The sequence below is a fragment of the Brachyhypopomus gauderio genome, chromosome 18, assembly GCF_052324685.1.
Source record: "Brachyhypopomus gauderio isolate BG-103 chromosome 18, BGAUD_0.2, whole genome shotgun sequence".
Classification (NCBI taxonomy): domain Eukaryota; kingdom Metazoa; phylum Chordata; class Actinopteri; order Gymnotiformes; family Hypopomidae; genus Brachyhypopomus; species Brachyhypopomus gauderio.
In genome coordinates this window covers 13,310,376-13,332,364 of record NC_135228.1, presented here as the reverse complement: position 1 = coordinate 13,332,364, position 21,989 = coordinate 13,310,376, and the positions used below count along the sequence as shown (strand labels likewise).

The 21,989-nt window shown below is 45.7% G+C and overlaps 1 protein-coding gene across 2 annotated transcripts in view; it reads right to left on the bottom strand.

Moving 5' to 3' along the window:
* The window catches only part of sgcd (sarcoglycan, delta (dystrophin-associated glycoprotein)), a 152,499-nt gene extending 130,902 nt beyond the window's left edge, over positions 1-21,597 (bottom strand). Inside the window, exon 1 of one of the 2 annotated variants that reach the window (XM_076979509.1) lies at positions 21,444-21,597. The gene's annotated coding sequence lies outside the window, so the exon portion shown is untranslated. Of the gene's footprint in view, positions 1-13,523; positions 14,166-21,443 lie in introns of those variants that run through there. The other variant, XM_076979510.1, reaches the window with a different exon arrangement.
* Positions 21,598-21,989: the final 392 nt, after the last annotated feature.

Sequence of the window (21,989 nt, the reverse complement as noted above, 5' to 3'; positions counted from 1 at the left end):
TTGTAAGAAGCAATCCCAAAATAAAACCTGACACTGTGCATTTTCACTTCTTTAATCCTGACAGCCTAACTCAGCAGCAGAGATTTTGATTTCACCATTGGAGCATTTTTGGAGGGCACTGTATATTTACATTATATGAGGCAGGGGAGGAGTAAAGGGAAGAATACTGAACGCTCACTCAGGAAGTAGCGGCTTTATTAGCCGTGCTTGTAGGCCATGCTTTCTGCCTCTTAATAATGAAGAGGACAGCACTGACTTTTATACACTTCATAGTTTGTTCGAATGCCTCTCGCACTGGGCCAGTAGCACCTCTTAGGGCAAAAATATACCATCAGTTGCTTTGTGAGGCAGATGGTCTGGACATCACTGGTCTTGGTAAATATTTTCACTTGATTTTCAGATCCTGTAGAAGCTTCAACCACATCATCTCAACATTTAATACATTTTTGATAAAGAAGTGAGTGGAAATTAATTATTTGTTCATAAAAATCACCGCATGTGCTAGGTTGTCTTGCCGGCCATGTTTTCTCTCAGTTCCAGAGTGGAGTACAATAGTAATTCTCCAGGAAACCACTGAGGCACATGTCACAGTTGTGTAAAAGCTGCCCGTATATGTGGCATAGAGACCCTGCTGTGTTTTTTTTTTCCAGGAACGAGCAAACTGTTCAGAAGTAGCCCGGCTTCATTCTGCATTATAGGGAGGTTTATATTTCCCCATCCACTTCACAGGATGCAGCTACCATGTGCGTTCACCTTGTAGGTGTACAGTTGGAGAATATCTCTCACCTACTGCCATGAATACTGTTACTCCTCTAGTATTCCTAGATGGCTGGAGCTCTTTCCTTGTGCAAGCACACCTGATTCAACGTAGCAAGTATTCAGGTTTGGTAGGTGTGTCGGAGCAGAAACACTGCCAAACTGTGATGGACTCCAGCTCTTCAGGACCAGAGTTGGATACCTCTGATCTGAGACTTCATTATGTGCGGGTTTCCAGAGGACCACTGCAAGACGGATGACAGGACAATCCATATCAACCCAGCTGTGACACTAATGTGTAGCAACCCCAGCCATGCTGGTGAGCCTGATCAACTTCACTGCTACACTCACTACTAGGCCATATTGGTGTCAGTGTCACTGCTGTGTTGAGAATGACCACAAACAAACAAACAATATATATATATACACACACACACACACACTCACACACACACACACACACACACACACACACACTGTATTGCCCCTGCCTCTGTGACTAATGCCCTGTAAGAGTGGTATTCCGAACCAGACAATAAGTAAGAGGAGCCGCTACAATCGAACTCCTCGGACAAGGGACAGAGTGCCGCTTCTCCACCCCGAGGTCCACCTCCACCAACACGCTCGACCTGAGAGCATCCCAGCAAACACAATGAATATTCGTGTCAGCCATGGCAATGATTGATTGGCGGAACGAATGGGAGGTGTTCATGAACTACCGTTTCATAACATCTCCCAACTCGCATGCAGACGAGATAAAGATATCCCCCCCTCAGTTAATTGCTTGTCAAGCAGGACGTGTACCGAGCCCCGGGCCGGCAGATCGTGGACAACAACGTGTGTTTCTGTTTTGACTGACATCCACCCGCTGCCTGAAGACGTCCCTCACCGTGCTATATAAATAGGTTTAGATACATTTTCATGCCAGAACAATTGCCTGACCTTGCATCTTGCACGAGATCATATAAACCTGCGATGACGGTGGTCAGCCTTTGTCTCTAAACTGCTGTGGTCTGTATATGTTTGTGGAATATTATTCCCACATGATATAAACATCCGGGTAATGAAAACATATTAAATAGCTTCCTGTTGAGTTTGCTCTTCTCCGGAGAAGAGAGAGAGAGATCCATAAAGATAACTGTAAAGTGATATTGAGCACATTAGGATTGCTTTAAGCTCTCCTCTGTGTGTTGTAATTACAACAGAATTTGCCTTGTATTGTGCCTCATATTTCATTGCTCTCCAATTAGATCATCGTGTGGCTTGTCATCAACAGCTGCAAGCAGTTATATAGCAAGGATACAAGCATATGGCTTTTCCACCAGTGAGGATAAGAATGAATATGGAGGACATGAGAATGTGTATTTATATTTATCCAGCTCCAAACCCTTAGAAAAAAAATGAGCTGCACAGAGACACCAACTTGTTTTGTATTCATGTAGAAATAAAGAGAAGAAAGAACCCCAGAAGCAATCTGATTATACCCAGCATTAATAACACCTACAAGAATTAATACATGATGCCATAAGCCATATGCTGACGTGCAGCAGTACATATTAAGCACCGCTACTTGAATCTCAGGTGTTGATCTAATTCACTCATTGCATCTCTAATTAATTAAAACAAATATATAATGTAATTTTCAAACATCATTAATATATTTTACTAAGACACCTTAAATTAGAATTAATTTGAATACACCTTAGTCACTGGTGTATAAAAAAGAAAAAGCACGAGATGAGAATGTACAATGTCAGCCCTGTGATGCAGACAGCTTGTTCCCTGAGCTGGAAGATCTCCATGCAGCACAGTTTGACCTACTCTGATGGATGTCTTGTTAGGTCCTTCACTGAAACCACTAATTATTTATGTGTAGTTTCAAGATGCCCTTGATAGCTGCAATTAGGAAGGAGTTGGTTAAGCTGAAGACTCTTAACACACTGAAGACGTGACTCGTGGTTCACTGAAGACGTGACTCATGGTTCACTGAAGACGTGACACGTGGTTCACTGAAGACGTGACTCGTGGTTCACTGAAGACGTGACTTGTGGTTCACTGAAGACGTGACTCGTGGTTCACTGAAGACGTGACTCGTGGTTCACTGAAGACATGACTCGTGGTTCACTGAAGACGTGACTTGTGGTTCACTGAAGACGTGACTCGTGGTTCACTAAAGATGTGACTCATGGATCACTGAAGACGTGATTCATGGTTCACTGAAGATGTGACTCGTGGATCACTGAAGACGTGATTCATGGTTCACTGAAGATGTGACTCGTGGATCACTGAAGACGTGACTCGTGGATCACTGAAGACGTGACTCAAAGCAATACAGTAGCTCAGTATCTTAGTGTTTGAATCACGTTTTTATTTGTAAATGAAATGTTTAGCACCAGGCCAACTGTAACCTTGGTGCCTAAATGAAAATTCATAACGTGAAAGGGACCCTTTAAAATGCCTATGTATGATTTCGCTTGAGGCTGATACACAAAGGTCACGCAACTCATTCTAACTCAGGGGAGGTGCAGGCCCGTGCAGACAAACCTCCCAGCGTGAGCCGGATCTCCGTCGTTTTGAAAGCAGCAGTAAGTCACGAGAGCGGGTGCCAGGACACCACCATGGAGTGAAGTGCAGTGCTCAGGCGAGCTGATCATTTGTGCATTCATGCATGGTGCTCAACGATCACAACTCATCTCATAATTCCAAATACAAGAATAATGTTGGTGCCACATGTAATGATTCTCAGTGAGACGGGTACCTGTTTGCAAGAATTAATGCATTGTATGAATGTCATGTATAATTATATGGTGCTGTTCCTAAAGACACAAAGGAATATTCTGATAAAATGTCCTGAGTGTGAATTGAAGCCCTGGGCCACCAATTAACATCCAGTAAACTGTAAATAAGCTACAAAACAAAAAAAGATGTCACTTGCAATGATAAGTGACAATTTACATAATCTACTTAATATACTTAATATTTACTTAATTTTGTTTACAAATCTACATTGTTTCCAACTGTGAAGCCAACACAATCCATAAAGCATTATTATGATACATTTACAGTGCAGCCACTGTAAATGTAATGCAAGCACCAACATAAGTCACACAACTGAGAAAATACAGCAGCCTGAGTATTTAAGTCATGCACCAGCAAAACGTCCTGGAGAGAAACATCCCAAATCACATGAAGTGCTCCAGCCAGCTGGTGTCCTCCACGTCAGCATGGCCTCTGTGACAAATCAGCAGACCGTATTCGTCCCGACTCTGAAGACTACACTGGGCTCTGAAGCTCCGGTGGACGGTTTGGATTATGGAGAAGAAAAAGCACCGCGTGCAGTCCTCCACCACTGCTCTCCATGACATCTGGATGAAGGGAGAAGGTACCGTGGTCTGAAGCCAGCGCGCTGCGTCCCAGTGTTTAGCTGGGAGCGTTTTGTTTTTTTCCCCCACTGCTCCGTAATCTGTCAGCATTTGCCAAAGTATGTTTTCCTTCCACCCTTGCACAACCAATTAACTAAAGAGAGGGAGGAAAACGGCGTCAATAAATCCAGAGCTCTGACAGGGAAAGGTTTGACGCGACGCCCCCCCCCTTCACTCTATTCCTCTGCCTCATCATTCTCCTTAACGCCACCCTCCTTTATCTTGCTCATATTCACCCCTCCACACACACACACACACACACACACACACCCCTCCTCCACCTGCTACAGTTTGTTTTCTTCCACTTCCCTTTTCTGTCAGGGGCGAAGATGGATGCGCTGCCTTTGAAAAACAAAGACGGGCCTGACAGGGAGGACACAACGGGAGAGGTTCTAATTACACACCAGGGTTGCGGGCGCCTCACCCGCACCGCACGGCCGCACGAGAACCCTCGGGGTTTCGCGGCGGCCCCTCAGACCCGACGACACGCCGAGCGAAATCAAGACCGCTGGGGGAAATTCCAGCGGTGTTCATTTAAGGCGCAGTTAACTCCATATGGGAGTCGGAAATGACGCCCGTCGGAGTCCGTTTGACACGGGCCGTTTTACAGCCGGGTGCCGGCAGGGGAGGTCAGCTGATTAAGGTGAAGGTGAATAAGGAAGGCGGCTTGAGGAGGTTATGCTCCACATCATAAACAACACATCCGTAAAGATGCCTTCCAGTCTTTTTCCCCTACAAAAACATGGCCTCTTTGATCGATGGTCTAATGGTGGTTCACTATTAGGTTCTTCCATTATGCTCGGCTTAACACTCTCAAATAGATTCCAAACAAGATCACTGACTGCTGCCAAAGCGAGCCAATTTAATGACTTCTCTCATTGTCTTGAACTGAAATGCCTGTACTGGTGTCCACTGAAATATTCATTTACAAGCTTGAGTGCACATTTCCCTACATTCCCCGTTCAGCGGGACTGTGCATAAAATACCACGGTGACATGAATGGCGTAATTTAGTAAAGAGTAAGGGTTCCTCACAAAACAAGAATGACTTGAAGTGATCGAGAAGGAAAGCAGGACAGGAAGGAAGATGAAGAGAAATCAAACGGAGCTTAGGCCAGAAGCCAGAAAAACAGCAACGGGGGCAGGATTGTTGTGGGGGGGGAGCTATGATGGAAGTGCACCAAGGATGAAAGAGAAGCATCATTTCCCAAATGTGATGATATAATTCAGAGAAGCCGTCTCCTCGTACCCTGCGGGGACCGTCTGCACCACGTGAGGGGGGGAGACCTGCTCTCTCACGTACGCATGGATTTTACACAGCGTTTCACCAACCAATCAAACTCTCCACTAAGGGATCCCTTCCACACACACCCATACCATTTATATGGATGTGAATAGTCCCCCTGCTGTTGGGGCCTTCCAGTGAAACCTTCACTCATTAATTGCCATCAATAGATCATTGGGACAATTCTTTCTATGCCGTAGTTACAGAGTGCCTGTTTCAACAGATCGTCACTCCTATTCTCATAATGAAGCCCTCAACCAGCAGCAGTGGCCGCGTGCGGGGAGAGGAAGGGAGACGGACTACAGCGTCCCCCATGAGTGAAGAGTCAGTCAGAATAAAATGCATGGCAGTCTAATACACTCACAGGTAATAAAAAGCCTCTACCTCCGCCATTAGCCCACTCTCCTGCCCCTCGACATTTTATGGAGTTTTGGCAGGACTGTAAGAGTGACTGGGCCATTATTACATTGACTCTCAATCTTCAGGACCAGACGGTGGTGGCGGTGGTGTTGTTTTCCTACGTAGTACATTAGCCTCACAGGAGGATCTGATAGCTTTGAGCCTGTGAAAAAAAAAAGCTTCTGTTCACAATAATCATTGCACCTGTGGGGGATGTCACTCTCACCTAATTGGACCTTGAAGACTCCTGGGCAATTTTTAGGGTTATATATTGAATGGAAGAACAAAGACAAGGAAGTCATGAGCCAAATTAGACGTCCTTTAAAAAGGTTCTTAGAACGAAGGATTCTAGTGTTTAGTCGTGTTGATTTTGAATACACTGGGGTAATATTTCTCACAAGGGACTGGAAAGAAAAATATTGTGTAAGATATCAAGATCCAGCAAACTGCCTTCATTTGGCTTTACAACAAAATCCTGTTGCACTTGTTGCCATATATGTTATATTTAATACATCATAGTTATTTCTTAGAAATAAAATCTCTGCTTAGAAACTGAGTAATTTCCAATTAATTTTATAAAGCTGTTATGATTTCAAGTATAATTAAATCCCAAGATATTTCCAATTATTATTGGATTTGTTCAACCGACTACAGAACAGGGAATTTGACCAAATTGTGGAATTGAAGTTCAAATAGCTAAATGCAGGCAGGTCTGGTGGGGAAAGAGTAGTGGCATAGCAACAGTGGATGAGTAATAGCCAGTAACGTCTGTTCATCCATAACCACAACAATTCCCCAAATTTTATTTACGAATGAGCACATGATCACAAACTCAGGGCAAAATGCCAGCCTGAGAATTAGTTTGAGGTAATGTGGCAACATCAGGAACGCTCTGGACTCTGGAACTGAACCTCTCCGCTTGTTCCTGTCTGTAGTGCACTTCTAAACTTCATGGCACGCTGCCTTCTTTCTAAGTATGGATTTGTGCTGTAAAGTTGTGTATATGTAATGGCCAAGCTTATTTCTCAGGCCATGGAAATGCCCAGCTGAAGGATATTCGTACTTCCCGGCGTCTACAGTTTCATGTAAAAGTTCTTGCCCAAAGTTTGCTGCATCACTCAGTGGGGAACAGGTTCATGCTGCAGCTGTAAACAGCTTCCTGATCTGCTGTGTCTGTTCCAGGAAGGTGACGTCTATGGCTGTACCCAGGAAGCATCCCAGCTACACACTGGGCTGCCTGGCTTTGAATGGCCAGAGACGCATCACCCTAAAACAGGCTTGCCTCCAGCAAACCACACCCCCCCCACCACCACCACCACCACCACCACCACCAACTTCAGTCTCTGTGCCATTGTGAAACAGCACAGTCCCGAAGCTCGCGGGATTTGTTTGGGAGGCAGGAAGGACAGAAGAAGTCCTGCAGGGTTGGTACCCAGCCTGCCTAAAGAGAAGCCTTCACAAAGTCCACAATCAGACGCCCTAAAAGAGGCACGTGCTGTCAGGCTGAACACATCCCTAAAGCCCACCTCTCACCCCTGCCCCTCCAAGCCCCGCCCCTCCAGGCCCCTCCTCCTCTCACCCCCGCTCATCCAGGCCCCTCCTCCTCTCACCCCCGCACCTCCAGGCCCCTCCTTTTCTCACCCCCGCCTCTCCAGGACCAGGACAACACAATGATGTCCCACTGGTATCTGATACAGTGCTCATTGTTTCTGACCAGAGTCATCATTTCCTGCAGGAGCCGAGGAGAGGGGAGAGGGGGCGGTGGCAGGCCTGGCCAAGGCGGTGGGAGAGCGGGCCGTCTGCTTTTCTTCTGGGCTGTCAGTAAAGGGCTTCCCGTCCGCCCGCCGATGGCGCTTAAATGAATCTGTCGGCGTAATTGTTCTGTGAGTGCGCCCGCTCTGAGAGGAGACTACATTCCATTAAGCTGAGAAGGCCCTTGGGGGGGAGCGGCCAGAGACAGCTAGATTGTGGGCTTGGTAGTATGTGTGGGCGTGTTGGGGGGGGTCTGATCCATGTGCGTGTGTGTGTGTCTTGAATTTGTCCATGGGGAAGGAAATACTGTGCAGTCCTATTCGAGAGAAAGCAGATTCCCAGCAAGCAGGTAAAAACATTCCCAGAAAACTACACACAAGAGCTGCTCTGCATCGCCTTTGAAACGAGAGGGCTGGATTATCACTGATGACAGCAGAGATGCTACACAGGAGAAGCAGCACGATGCTGAACATCTCAGCTTGAACCTGCGCGCTGACAACCTCCTGTTCTCCGTTCCTCCGTCATTAACACGGGAGAGCAGCTTCAGTGCCCAAGCACTTCAAGGTCAGCCCTTGCTTACTTACCTGTGACGGAGAGCCGTTTAGATGGACAAGCAGAGTGATGTCTGGGTCAGACCCCCTGAACAAACATCACCAATCCTCATCCAATGAAATACAATAGCAATCAGTTTTGTGATGATCATATATCCAGAACTGAGTTTATTTATAGATCTGCCTAGTCATACATTCTCTGTGATTAAGAAATAAAATTTAATCAAGCTCTGTGCAGTGAGTCTACTTTAATGTGACCGATTCCTACAGGAACATCCAGGAGCAGTAGGAGTTAAAGGTTGAGCTGAAACCTCATGCAAGAGACCCAAGTGTGAGAAACAGTAGACCAAATGCATTTGAGATGAACACTAATGGGTCCAGTTGTAGCAGGAGGTGAAATAATATGGGGATACTGCTCAGTGTTCAGACAGGTGTAGCAAGTCAGAGGTCAAAAACTGTATTAAATGTGAGTGCCATGCTCTGAAGATTACTGTCAGAGCAAGTCCTCTTGAACGGCAGTTCTGAGTACTGGGGGTTCCTGATTAATTCAGAAGTCAGTAAATCATTTTGGCTTAAATATCCACCAACACAGATGATGTAAAAATTATATTTCACTCTTGCGCTATTTATTATTCCAAAAAAAACAATGTACTTTATAGTGCCGGACTGCTCAAATGAACTGAGATGTTTGAATATGTGGAGCAGCTCGATATATCACGTTGCACAGACAAAAATAAAACAACACACTTGATATTGGAAAATAGATAAATGTTCCCATCATCCAAAAACACGCTTTGAGCGAGTTTTAGACGTAATCCATTATTAAGATCCCAGATACCCTGTACCAGTCATCCCTGAAAAATAGTTTTGGCGGGGATAAGAATCTAATTTCAAGAGCTCATTAGTCAATGCGGCCAAGCATTCAACAGGTAAATATGACCATCATTCATATAGTCAATGTGATCCATAATCTATTTGCTTACATTAACATACCAAAGGATGCTTCTAAGGCCATTACCTTGTGCATCGCATGCGCATAAGCGTCTGATTATTTATGTATTTATGATCTGCACATACCATTATCCTGTTCAGCACCCAGTGAATGCAGCATTATATCATACCAGAAGCCCATGGAAATGAATATAAACTCCGAACCATTGTTCATGGATGTATGGCAGAGGCATTACTTCTAAATCGAGTCACGGCAACACACAGCCAATGAGTGACTTCTATAACAAGGTGACCTCTCAGCCATCGCTCCAGGCAAGCTGGGCACGAGTTCCACTTCATCCACTCCAGGGCACCTGAGCCCGGCGCCCTTCCCCTCGGACAAGCGTGTCTGCACGGGACCGATACGCGGCGTTGTTGCGCTCTGGACCGTGTGCTGCCGGTCCCAGGCGCCACATCCTGTTACGGAGAGTCACGTCTGCAGATTGCAATCAAATAATGAATGCACCCCCACACCCGGAGCAGGCGGCCCCCGCCGGCGCCTCCATTCAGGGGGCCTCGTCACACGGCTGCCTGGGTCCGATTCATCCGCAGACTGTCAAGGCGCCACTAAACTTGTGGCCGTCCCAGCGGCGCAGACGGGAACATGTTGACAAAGATTTTCATTCTCCTGTGTGGAAACTGCAGGTTGGCTTTCGGAAGATAAAGGAATGAAATAAATAAGGCAGGAAGCAGGTGACGGGACCGGCAGACGGGTGGGCGTGATGCGTAGGGGGGGGGGGGGGGGGGGGGGTGCAACGCAGACTTTTGCATGAGACTGAAGAGGAGCAGGGGTTGATGGGAGATTGGGGGAGGGGGGGGCTCTAATAGTGCCACGGTGAATGTGACAGGGTTGACAGAGCAAATGGAGTCCCTCGCTTTCAAGGGGGAGTTTTTGATGAGACTCTGTCAAACGTCATTCTGGCGGACGCTGGTCTCAGGAGCGCGGCTCCGCGACGGACGAAGCTTAACCGTAATGTCTCAATTTGAGCAGGCAGCCGTGGGTGAGGAAGGCTAGCGAGAGCAGGAGTGAGGCAGCTTCAGCCGCGCTTGCGTAAGAGCCCACAGCTAGGCAGCTCCAGAGTCCCGTTTTAATTGGCTAATTATCTTATTTCAACTAGCGTTTGTCCTGATCCAAGGTCAGACATTCTGGCTCTGTTCTCTATTCTAACTTAAGGTTGGCGAAAGGAGTGTAAATGAATTGCTGTGGCGCACACACATGCACACACATTCCAGCTCCTCTATGAGCACCTGTAAAGACCACTCGGTTCATGTTGGCTCTTGTGTGGGTGAGAGGCAGAATATGATGAATATTTTAAAAAGGCATGTAGCTTTCGAGGCAGTTCAGACAGCTCTGGTCGACCCACATATTACCTAGACACACTTACTACACAATGCAATGACTGTGGCAGGAGATTCATCTGATAAAAAGCTGGTTAAATTTTAGCGAGGTGACATTCAGATGAACAGCGTTTATTTACACTCTGCTGAAGTGTTCAGATCAAACCCATCGTCCTACACGGATCACCTGGAATGTACAGTATGGCATCCGTTTCAATCAACAGTAACCTCAGTGTCATTATACAGAACACAGTATAGAAGTCATTGGATGAGTGGATGAGTGAATGAGTGAATTAATGAATGAATGAATGAATGAATTCATGAATGAATGATCCTTAATTACATATTTAATAGACACTATGTACCTAATTTATCCATGTTGCAATAAGTTTCACATGAGCAGTTTCTATAACCTAATCAGTGATGGGAGTGTTTGAAGTCAATAGGGTCCCACACACACACACACACACACACACACACACACACGCACACACACACACACACTCACACACACCTGTAAAATACTTTGAGCACTTTGTGCTGCATTACATCTCTCTGCTGAATAACACAGGAAATGGGTTGCTTTCAAGCATATTATTGTATTATTGTTGTTATTGTTGCAGTTGTCATACACATTTATGTACAGTAATTATGTATATGAAATATGCAATATAAATAAACCTGCCTTTCCTACATGATGCTGACATTTAAACAGTTATATAGTATTGGTGACACCAGGTCAGTAAATATTTCACACACCTCATGCAAGGCGGTAGCACAAACACATGTGCCGTTCCAACACAACTTACACTGGTTGAAGACAGCGGTGCTTTTCCTCCATTTAGACTGTGCCACCCACCACTGTTGAGATGTCATAATTACCATTTCCTTTCAACATGGAAAAAAATCTAAAAATCTAATTAAATTACCATGGGATCATTTCAAAGTTCATTTCCACAGTAAAAGTCGCTTTAAAAAAATACTGAGAGACGCATGCGAGGATGTGGGAGCAGCTTGTTACACTTGTTTTCTCATATTTAATGCATCATGGTCTTGCAGGCTCAGATTAGATATTTATTTAAGCATGCTGGATTCCTGCCTCCTGGTTAGCACTCAGACTGCTGACTTCATATCCTGTTTGGGTTTTTCCCTGACACTTCAAAAGAATGTTGACAAATTGTCTCGTTTTTTGCAAATCCATCTCATAGTAACCGATGTTTGTAGCCTATTGCTTCTTCAGAATGCTTCACATGCAAATCGGGAGCCACCAATTAAGCAAGGACTTGTAGTTGTCTAATTAGAATGTAAAATAATCCCCCTGTTCCTTCCCCTTAGGGGTCAAAAAGACATTATGCATTCTTCCCACCCCAACAGGACTTAGACACAATCACTGCAAATGAATCTTCCCAATGTAGTGTGTAACAGGAGGTTTATAAGAAAACAGATGAGATTTCTGTTGTCCTCAGTAAATGAGGCAATCTTACGACATTTGTATGAAATTCCTAGTTTGTTTATCATAACGCCATGAAAACAGAAGTCAAAAACACATGCTGCTGGTGACATCACTCCCTCTGCCCAGTCGTTCTCAAAAGGTCACCGGCACTCCCCAGATGACCTTAATGCACATGCGCTTGGCTTACACGCGCTCTCACAAACATCATATCAAACGGTCGAAGGCGGCACTTATCCTCCTCTTCCCGCCAAAACAAGTCTCCGAGTTGCCAGGCAGTTTTGTCAGCAAAGGCCCGCCATACGGGTGGCCGTGTGCGGCAGGTAATCGGAGACTCCGGGTCCCTTCATCCCTTGGAGCCATAGGGACAGTTCTAGTTGCTCGGGCTGGGCAGGCTGCCAGCTCACCCTCCAGCTCAGTAGACTCTCCAGTGAAATCAACATCTGCACTGCCCCCCCCCCAACACTCACAGACACACACACACCTTCATCTCCACAGCCAAAATCATCTCCAAGTCTTGAACACATCTTTAAGGCACCGATGCACTTTTCTACAGTGACCTTTCAGCAAATGAAGAAGAGCTGCTCCGCTGGTTGTTGAGTGAGGTGTGAGCGTGGACATGAAAGAGGGAATGAACGGTGGGGAGGGGGGGAGAAAGAGGGAGAGACAGAAGGAAAGAGAGAAAAACAGGGAGAGGGACAAGGGACTAGAGAGAGCATGGCTATAAATGCACACAGCCACTGAAGCGCACCTGCAAAGAGGCAGCTTTCATCAGAATGCTGCGAGACGTTGTCAAACACAAAAGGAACCTTCCTGGAAAGCCCAGACATAGCCTGGTGTTCCGGAAAACATTCCTGGAAAGCAGAGACATAGCAGGTCTTCTAGAAGAAGTGACTATCTGAACAGTTCTGTCTTATGGACTGGCCATATGCTTCGTATTCTTTTAGCACATGTTTCTGTTCGTGTGCGTAGGCCGAGCAGAGGGAGGGTGCTTCTAGGCAAAACCCCGTGAAACTGGCCTTAAATAATCTGCCTTGCTTCCACGCTTCATTCCTTTCCACCCTATCAGACATCACCTGAGCCCAGTGCTCCAGCGTAATGGTTGAAAACCCAGCTGCTGTAATCTTTGGAGTCACCATGTGGTTCAGTTCAACAGTGCAACTGAAGATGCTAAGAAGAAGCACTCAAAAATCACTGCAGCCACTAATACCTTAATCTCATTCTAGTTGAAATATCTATTAAATCTGCTTCAGCAACTGTGCATCACTAACATTTTCATATATATTGGTTTCTGAATATTCTCTTATGACCAATAACTTTAAACTCTTCTCATGTTTAAACTGTAGCACAAGTTATTGATATGCAATATACCAGATGCACACTCACACACACACACACACACACAAGAGAAGTGAAGGAATAATTAACAGGAATTACATGCTCCACAGACTAATAAAACGATGGAGAACACAGCCCCGGGAAACTACACAGAGAGCACATGAAGTTCTATCACACCAACACTGCTGTTCTGGCTTTGCCACCAGAGAACCTCACGGCATACGTTAAGTGTAAAACTCCTACCTCTTTGTCAGATGCCGAAAATCGCAGCCTCGAACAAGTCAGAAAAGCATGGGTCTGGAAAACTGCCAGTGCCTCCTTATCTCTAGCCTAGCTAGTGCCAAGCCTGCAACAGGGGCAGGAGAAGAGGAAGGTCTACCACAGTGGGGGATCCAGCGTCAGGCTGGGCTCCATGGGTGTCAGGGGAAAGGGAAGCCCGAGGCCCCTCTGGCTGGCTGGAAGTGTCGGTCCAGGGCAGGTAGCTGGCAGCGGCGGGCTCAGCACGGTAGTCCTGGCAGCGGGTACGGCAGCAGAGGAGGCAGAAGTGAGCATCCTCCAGTTGGGAGCTGGTGGGGGGTGTGGGGGTGCAGATGCAGGGGGAGGTGGTGGTGGTGGTGGTGGTGGTGGAGAGGTGGAGCGGCTGTAATCCTCAGAGCGGAGACGTGCACGGGAGCTCAGCGAGGGAGAGTCGCCTCAACATTGTGCTTCGTCCGCAGGCAGCCACGTCTGTGTTTCCCCCCACGTCCCTCTGGCTGGCTTTATTTATCCCGGACCGAGACGAAACGAGCGTGTGTGTGTGTGTGTGTGTGTGTGTGTGAGAGTCAGGGAGAGAGTGAGAGAGAGAGAGAGAGAGAGAGCACGCGCGCGAGAGAGAGGGAAGGAAGGAGAATGAGCAAATGAATGCAGAGTGAGGAGCGGAGAAAGGAAGCAAAAGAGAGGGAGAGGAGAGAGAGCAGGAGAGAGAAGTGCTCACACTGTCAGGGACTACATTAGCAGTACTGAGGAGGTGGAGTTTTCTTTGCAGCAGAGGAGATCATGATTTGAAGAGAAAAGATCCAACGGGAAGAGAGAGAGAGAGAGAGAGAGAGAGAGAAGGGGAGAAAGAGTCATGCAAAGACATGGTTAAGAGGCATGGGCGAAAGTAAACAGAGGTTAAGGGAGATGACAAAAAACACAAGAGACACTCGACAAGAAAGCGCTAAAGACTCAGCTGTTCAGGAGGAGGCGAATGATCTGGACTAATTGTTTAATGAGATACTGAACCATCTCGCTGCACACATTATTATTCATAATATGATGTATTTCAGGAAATGGGCTCTTTATGGCAAGGTTGGACCTTTTGTGTCAGCTTAACCAAAATCCATACTGAATGTTCATAGTCAAAAGATTACAATCTGTTCTGCCCAGCTGAGCATTTACAAAACATTGTTTGTTATTAAATTTGCCTGAATTGCTAGAATCAAAATTATTGATGCAATAACTTCAGGCAATGCTGGGTTTGTTTTTTCCAGTGTTAAAGCGTTAGCAGAATAAAAATAAATCCGACTTGCCACATGGATGTGAAAAGGTTTTGGTTTTCAGCAGCTTTATTTTGTTCATCAACAGCAGGATTAAAGGAATTTCAAATGACTTCAGTTTCCTCATTTTGGACAACAAGTTATGGATTGCAGATTATTCATTTCCAATCATGCCTTTATAGTTATCAAAAATAAAAATCAACAAATACTGATTGGACCAGCCTAGTAAAATCACCGCACTTGCAAACGGTAATCAATGTGCAGGTCTCAAAACTGATGTTTCTCAAGCTACTGGTTAAAGAGGATTATACCATCCAGAATGGGCAGGGGTGACTTATTGCCGCATCCTAACTGGATTTTCTTCACACTCAGCCAGCCATATTGTTCGTATTTTGTGTTTGGGAAAATGTTTTCTTTAGTCATGTGTTTTTGTTGAAGTGTTTTTGTTAAAAAGCCGATCGCTTCTGCTTCAGTGAGTGTTTACTTCCAACCCAGCGCAATGTAACGCATCTCAAGACAACACAATGCAAAATGTGCAGAGGTCCAGCAGACATGGGGTGTTTAAACACCTTAACTTCAAACTGCAGTTATCTCAGCTTTGTGCCTAGCCTCAGTAAGTTGGATTTTACTGGCTACTGATTATAGAGAAAGAGAACCAGCAGCAGATGGTGGCGCTAGGTAGAGCTGGCCTGGTGTGAACTAGCCCACTGGGCCAAAAGGTAGCACTGCTGCTTGGCAGCAAAAACTGGCCCTACAGAATTAGCAGTGTCTTAGTTGTGAAACACTCCTCCATCCCTACGGAGCCATCCGCCTATCTTTCTATCTATCTCTCCATCACTCTCGTGCACGGACAAAAACAGCTGCAATTGATTTTACAGTTTCCCCTCCAACTTCTGCCAGACTAGGTCGCTGGAGATCCCCGCAGTCCTTGGTGGGTGCCCGACGAATTTTTGTGGACTTTGAAATCTTTGGCGCAAGTAGCATGAGGCTCTTCACTGGCAGTTTAAATACTCCATTAAAAACGATTCCAGCGTTTGATCTCAAAAGATGATTTGGAACATAGTCTGTCAGGCATATCGATAATATATTCACTTTTGACAGACAGGTATGGAGAGAAACATGGATATCTGTCAGTTCATGAGTAGTTCACGTGTTCCCCGGGAATCAAACCTACGACCTCGCCGCTATGAGGATCGTGCTTGCCCTGGACTATAGCACAGGTGAGCTGTAGAAGCTCAGTATGTGTGCACTGCTTAAAATCGATTAGAGAAGAAACAGCACAATTATGTGTGGTGTGCCCTCTCTTTCATGCACACATACTCCATCTGCAGTGTTCTGATGAGCTGGAACAATGACAAATCATGGGTCTGTGCCTCTTACAGTGAGGGCAGCGCTCCAACGCTTATGTTTCCTCAAACAAAACAAGTCACACTACCAATATGAGACTTAAATGTCAATGTTGAGTTGAAAATTTTACAATGTTTTTCCAATTTTAATATTTTGCTCATAATGCTTCAATAGCTTATTTCAATTGTTCATTTGTTTTTCTTTTTTTCTCAGGAGCAGTCAGTTTAAGGATGCCATCAAGATTTAAAGACAGTTTAGCCTGTGTTCTTAAAATAAATACAGAATCTTCCTAATCATGTAGCCTGTATCTGACCTCAACACTAAACAACACTAACCCTAACCTTTATAAAATGACATTTCCTTTGGATATTTCACTGTACAAAAGTACATTTTCAATTCCATTTTTCATGGGACCATCAGAATGAAGTTATAAAGTTCCATATTTTCTTATCATTACGCTGGGAATTTGCTGCTCGGCTGACAGAACACAGAAGACAGCTCCCCCACTTCCTCCGTGTCTCTCTCCCATGCTCACACTGCCCGTGAGTGGGCGTTTGATTGGGCACTGCACCCATGATAGGGGTCATATGGTTCTTCTCCAGCACACAGTGGGCAGTTTCCAACTGAACAGAGGGAGACATGATTGTGTCCTTGTGAACAAGCCAGAGGAACCGAAAAAACAGGGACGTTAATGTTGGTCTCCAAAACCACCTGTCAACTTGAGGAGAACTACTACATACGTCAATCATCTGGTTGATATGTTCATTTTTGCATCCTGGACTCTGCACGCTCCTTTTCTAACGATGACTAATGATACTGATGACGATCATTATGAAAGTGATTGTGATGCCTGCTATTTAGTTTCATAGAAATATGCTCATGGTTTTAATAGAGTTTAATTATCCTGCAATTAATTTTTTTCCCCTCTTTAAGAACCTTTTTATACACTATCGAATTAACAGCATCAAAAAAGACAGCTTTTTTACATTCGTTAAACAGAGAAAGCGAAAATAAGCGCAGTGTTGCTTCATGTGGCTAGGCATGGTTTAACCCAGGATTACAACCAAGGAGGCAATAAGTAAGTCCTGTGAAACGAGCCACCCGCATCACCCCCCCCCACCCCCCACCCCCCACCCATCCAGCTCGATTAAATTTTGCCACGATTTCTTGGCTGCTACCTCGAAGGGCTCATAGCTAAAGAACAAACAAATAAATCGCCTCAGTCTCATTGCACTTTCCAATGTCTTTGGTGAGGGGGGTGCGTCAGAGAGGGTTTTCCGGCGAGGAGCGCAGAAGGGTACGAGGCCGCTGACTGGTTCTGTCCATATGGCTCCGACAGAACTGCAAGAATTATTCCGTTTTTGGACTAGGCAATATGGAGGCGTGGTGTGACGAAACCTGGTGTCACGTGATTGTGCAGCGTTGGAGCAGATACACGGCGGGTCTAATTCGGAACGAGATAAAGTTGCCAGCCAGAGAAGCCAAACATGGACTATGCTTTTAGGCTGAATAATAGTCTCGTGCGGCTGGCTTTCGGTACACCTACTCGGTAAGCGCGTGCAGCCATTAACGTATGGTGAAGTGGAGCACAGACTGAGGTAAGAGGGACCAACACCACTTGCAGCCGAAGTGCCTGTCAAGCATCATGGAATACAGATGATCTCACACAGGGTCAATGCATTTACAATCAAAGCATTTGAACAACAACATCAATCTCATAGGGGATCTGACTCCATGAGAGCAATTGACTAAAAACATGTACAACACGCCATCTCTGCATGAGACATTATCTCATCAGATGAGAGTCGTCTCAGGTGTGATGGGTAAACGAGGAAATGTGTTTTTTCTTTTGTTTTTTTTCTTTTGTTCCCTCACTTTTGGCAGCACTGTAGGCATGAGGCTTTGTTATCGTACCTTTACACCAGGTACACTGGCCAGGTACAGGGCCAGATCCACGGCACTCGGCCTCAGCACTGAGGAGAAGTAATGAGCACAGTGACTGTAGCCAGGATAAAAAAGACCAAGAACAAGGCCTGCTTCAATTAGGACTAGGCTTCACCCAACCGTCTTCCACATAACAATAAATCAGACAAGGCCAGCCAGAACTATGGACTCCCGCTACAGTATCGTCCCAGATCTCGACAGAACGTGGACAATTATCAGGTGTTATTAATGTGTTCACAATGTTGTACGCTGCATCAGAGTTTGAAGTCGCGGGCTGGTGCTGTGGGCGACACGGACTGCTGTCATGGTTGCATATCTTCACAAATGGCTGGTATACAAACAAACCGTGTTGGCACATGTCTCCTATGTCTGGAGTCACTTCAGTTCGGGTTGTTTCTCTCCATGGGAAACATGCTGACAGTAGAAACAACAGAGCCGAAAGCAGGAGCCAGAGCCATTATAAAAACCATGGGAATCAAAAACCAGAACGACTGAAAAATTGTGGATAGAATTTGTATACACTTATATATCCTTCATATTTTTCCCATATAAGAAATAACACAAAGATCACAATCTCAGATCATCATCAAGCCGCTGCCGCAGGAAGTTTACACTAGGGGGCGCTAAAGAGGAGCCAAGGCTGGGTGCCCCCCTCACTTGCGACACAGCTCCATTATCCTCAGAACGTGAAGTATGCAGCACCCATGTTAATGAACTGTTCTCTTCATTGTACTTGGGGTCCTTTGATTGGGTACAACCTTCACATGAGAATTAACGCATCGGCACACACCATACGCCTCCAACGAACAATGATTACAGTTGTTTTTGTAGCTGTGAGCCATGTCATAATTCATTCCGCAAGACTACTGCCACAGGATCCGTTTTGTGTGTTTGTGTCAGATTACAATATTTTATTAAGCCAATGCATCACTTGCCGAGTCATTGTGTCGTGGCAGAAATAACGTACACGAGGGAAGTATTAATCCTAAACCGATGAGGGCTGCCATTTCCCCCTATGCAGAAACAGACTGATATGTTTTCAAACACACTAAAAGAAAGAAACTCCCTGGATTTATTCAACGGAACTGTGAATACTAGCTTCACGTGAACTACTTGCTGTATATGTCTTGAGTTGTTTCAACCACTCTGCATAATATAAATCACAAAAATGTAGTACATTTAAATGATAGTTATTTGGTTTAATACAACAGACACATTCCTCCTTTCTTGCTGTAGTTCTAGTTCACACTCACAGACACACACACACAGAACAGGCAGAACAGAGCAGCTCTTGTAGGCATCATGCCATGAACTCGAAGGTGAGCTCATCAATCCACCCATGCAGCTGTGCACACACACTTGTCTCCACATTACCCAGGGAGGGAAAATCAAAGACTCTTTGCCCCTGAAGTGTTCCGGCCGCTGCGGTGGGCACGGTGGTCCCGGCGGTCCCGGCACAGCCCCCACCCCCCCCCCCCCCCCCTGCGGCCACTGCACGCTGGCTGTAGCCCTCCTGCGGTGGCTGGGAAGGAGGCACGCCCACCTCCTGTGACCAAGCAGCGTAGCAAGACACTTGTGCTGGTGGACATCTACACATGTGCGTAATGCAGTCCTGGCATGAGTGAGACAGACCAGCAGGCATTACTAGTGTTCTGTTCAACTTGGAAATGGTGTGCAAGCTTGGGAAGATGTTTTGCCCCAAAGCCATCTTGTCTGCAATGAGAGCAGATTAGTTGAGCTGAAGACCTTCTTCTGAACCCCCTTCCTATGGAGCCATGGATTTGTGGCTGGAAGAAACTGCTGAAAAAAAAAGTGCTTCAGACTTTTTTATTTTTTGCAAATTTGTTTTAAGGTCGTGATAGTAAGAAGCATTTGCACAACAGGTAAATCTTGGTTGGCTCGTGTGAAGCAAAGAATCGAATTTTTAACATTCTAGGAACATTTTCTAAGGAAAAGACAGCAGTGGAGATCCAAGCTCTCTGGTGCTGTGGCAGGACAATGAAATGACCTGTACTGGTATATGTCAAACAACATCCATATAACGACCCCCCAATCCTCATAAATGCACCAACACCGGTTTGTTTGCCGAAGCAGATAACACATCTTTATTCCCTCTGTGGATTCTCCGGATGTGCTCTGTAATCACGTTTTACCCCTAGAATTTCAAACCTGCTCTGACGTACATATACACATACGCTCAGATTATGGCGTGCACAAGACACGTATGCTGCTCACGCATCTGGGTTCACGTGCCTACATGGACTAAGGAAGCAGGCCCTATTGGACGGCTGGTGGAGTGAGCTCGCCTTCCCCCGGCATCATAACGTTCTTGCCTTTCTTCAGATCTCATTGAGAACACGAGAGAGACCGAGAGAAGGGGAGAGAATGAGACAGGCAGAATGAGCAAAAAGAGGTAGGGAAAAACTGAGAAAGAAGGAGCAGAGACAGAGGGAGAGAAAGACACGGAGAGGAAGAAGGCGTGGTTTTTTTATAGCTGTCTGTTTGATCTGCACAAATCCAGAAAAGCAAGGGATTACTTATGCCCACTTACAGCTCATGAGCTGAGGAGGCCTACCCTCGTCACCACCGCAAACATTTAACTCGGTCCAGGAAGGTCAGGCTTACAACATGCATGAATTCATGGGCTCACAACAGCAGCCCCCTCTTCTTCTGCAGCACAGACACTGACAGAGTAGGTGGAATGCTAAGTGAGGTTACCAGAGCTGAGCGGCTAAATATTGCCTGTTGCTACTCCGAATCAAATGGCTTCTCAGTCCTGCAACATAGGACATGGGGTCTTTCTATTTTAAACATGCTTTAAAAAAAAACTCCATTGACAGGTTGAGAGCCAAGTTAAGGCGAGTGTCAGGGTTGAAAACATTTGCTTCTGTTATCTCCATATGGAGTGGTTGAAGGACGGGAGAATACTTCAAGAAGATGGAGATACCACACTCGCCACCTCGATGCACTCAAGCAAAATCACAAAGCTGTTGAACAAGTAGCCTACGTAGTCCTATAGTCTCCCGGCTGGCAGGATACACCAGAGCTGACAGAGCAGTGGGACTTTCCCCTTCAAAGCAGGACCAATATTTGCGGTTTCTAAGTTCCATTTCAAAGAGTGATCACACACACACACACACACACACACACACACACACACACACACACACGTAGCCTTGCTGTTATGCCAGGCAGTGCATCCCCCTCAAGTATTTGCCAATCTGACCCCAAATCAAGCTTCGAGTGACCCTCGTTTTAATGCCTTTTCCAAACATTGACGCCACTGCACCACAAAATGGGCTTTGAGAAGATCGAAAGACAGAGAGCACCCAAAAAAACACATTGAGTTTCCTACCGTTAGATGTGTGGAGTGTTAAATCCCAGGTCCTGGAGACGTCGACTGAGTCCGGTGTCTGACGTTCTATTTTTAGAGTTCCCTTCCTAAACCGTATATGGTGGTCTCCACCTCCACATGCTAATTTACGCAGCATAACAACGGCGCAAGGCTGAACTCAGCTGTCTGGAGTTATCACCATGCTTCAGTGTGCAGCCAAACTCCCTGCCTGGGCTACCCAGTTATTTAATGACACTTATTATACAACAGGAGAAGGCCTTCCTCTCCCAGTGGCAGTCCTAATAACACTGCCAGGCATAGTCACTTCCACTGACCTGACAATAATCTTACAGAATACACTCTTCTTTCTTGCCTTAACTTTCCTCTAACTCTTAAGCTGCAATAGGATAATATACATAAAAATTGAACAGTATATACATCAACTTTAAATCACATGGGAACAGAGCTAGAATTTACCAGCAAACACCCGTTAGCATAAAGTGAACTTGTGATTTAGTGCTAGCGACACAGTAACAATGTCTGAAGAGCCCTGGAGGTGTGCTTAAA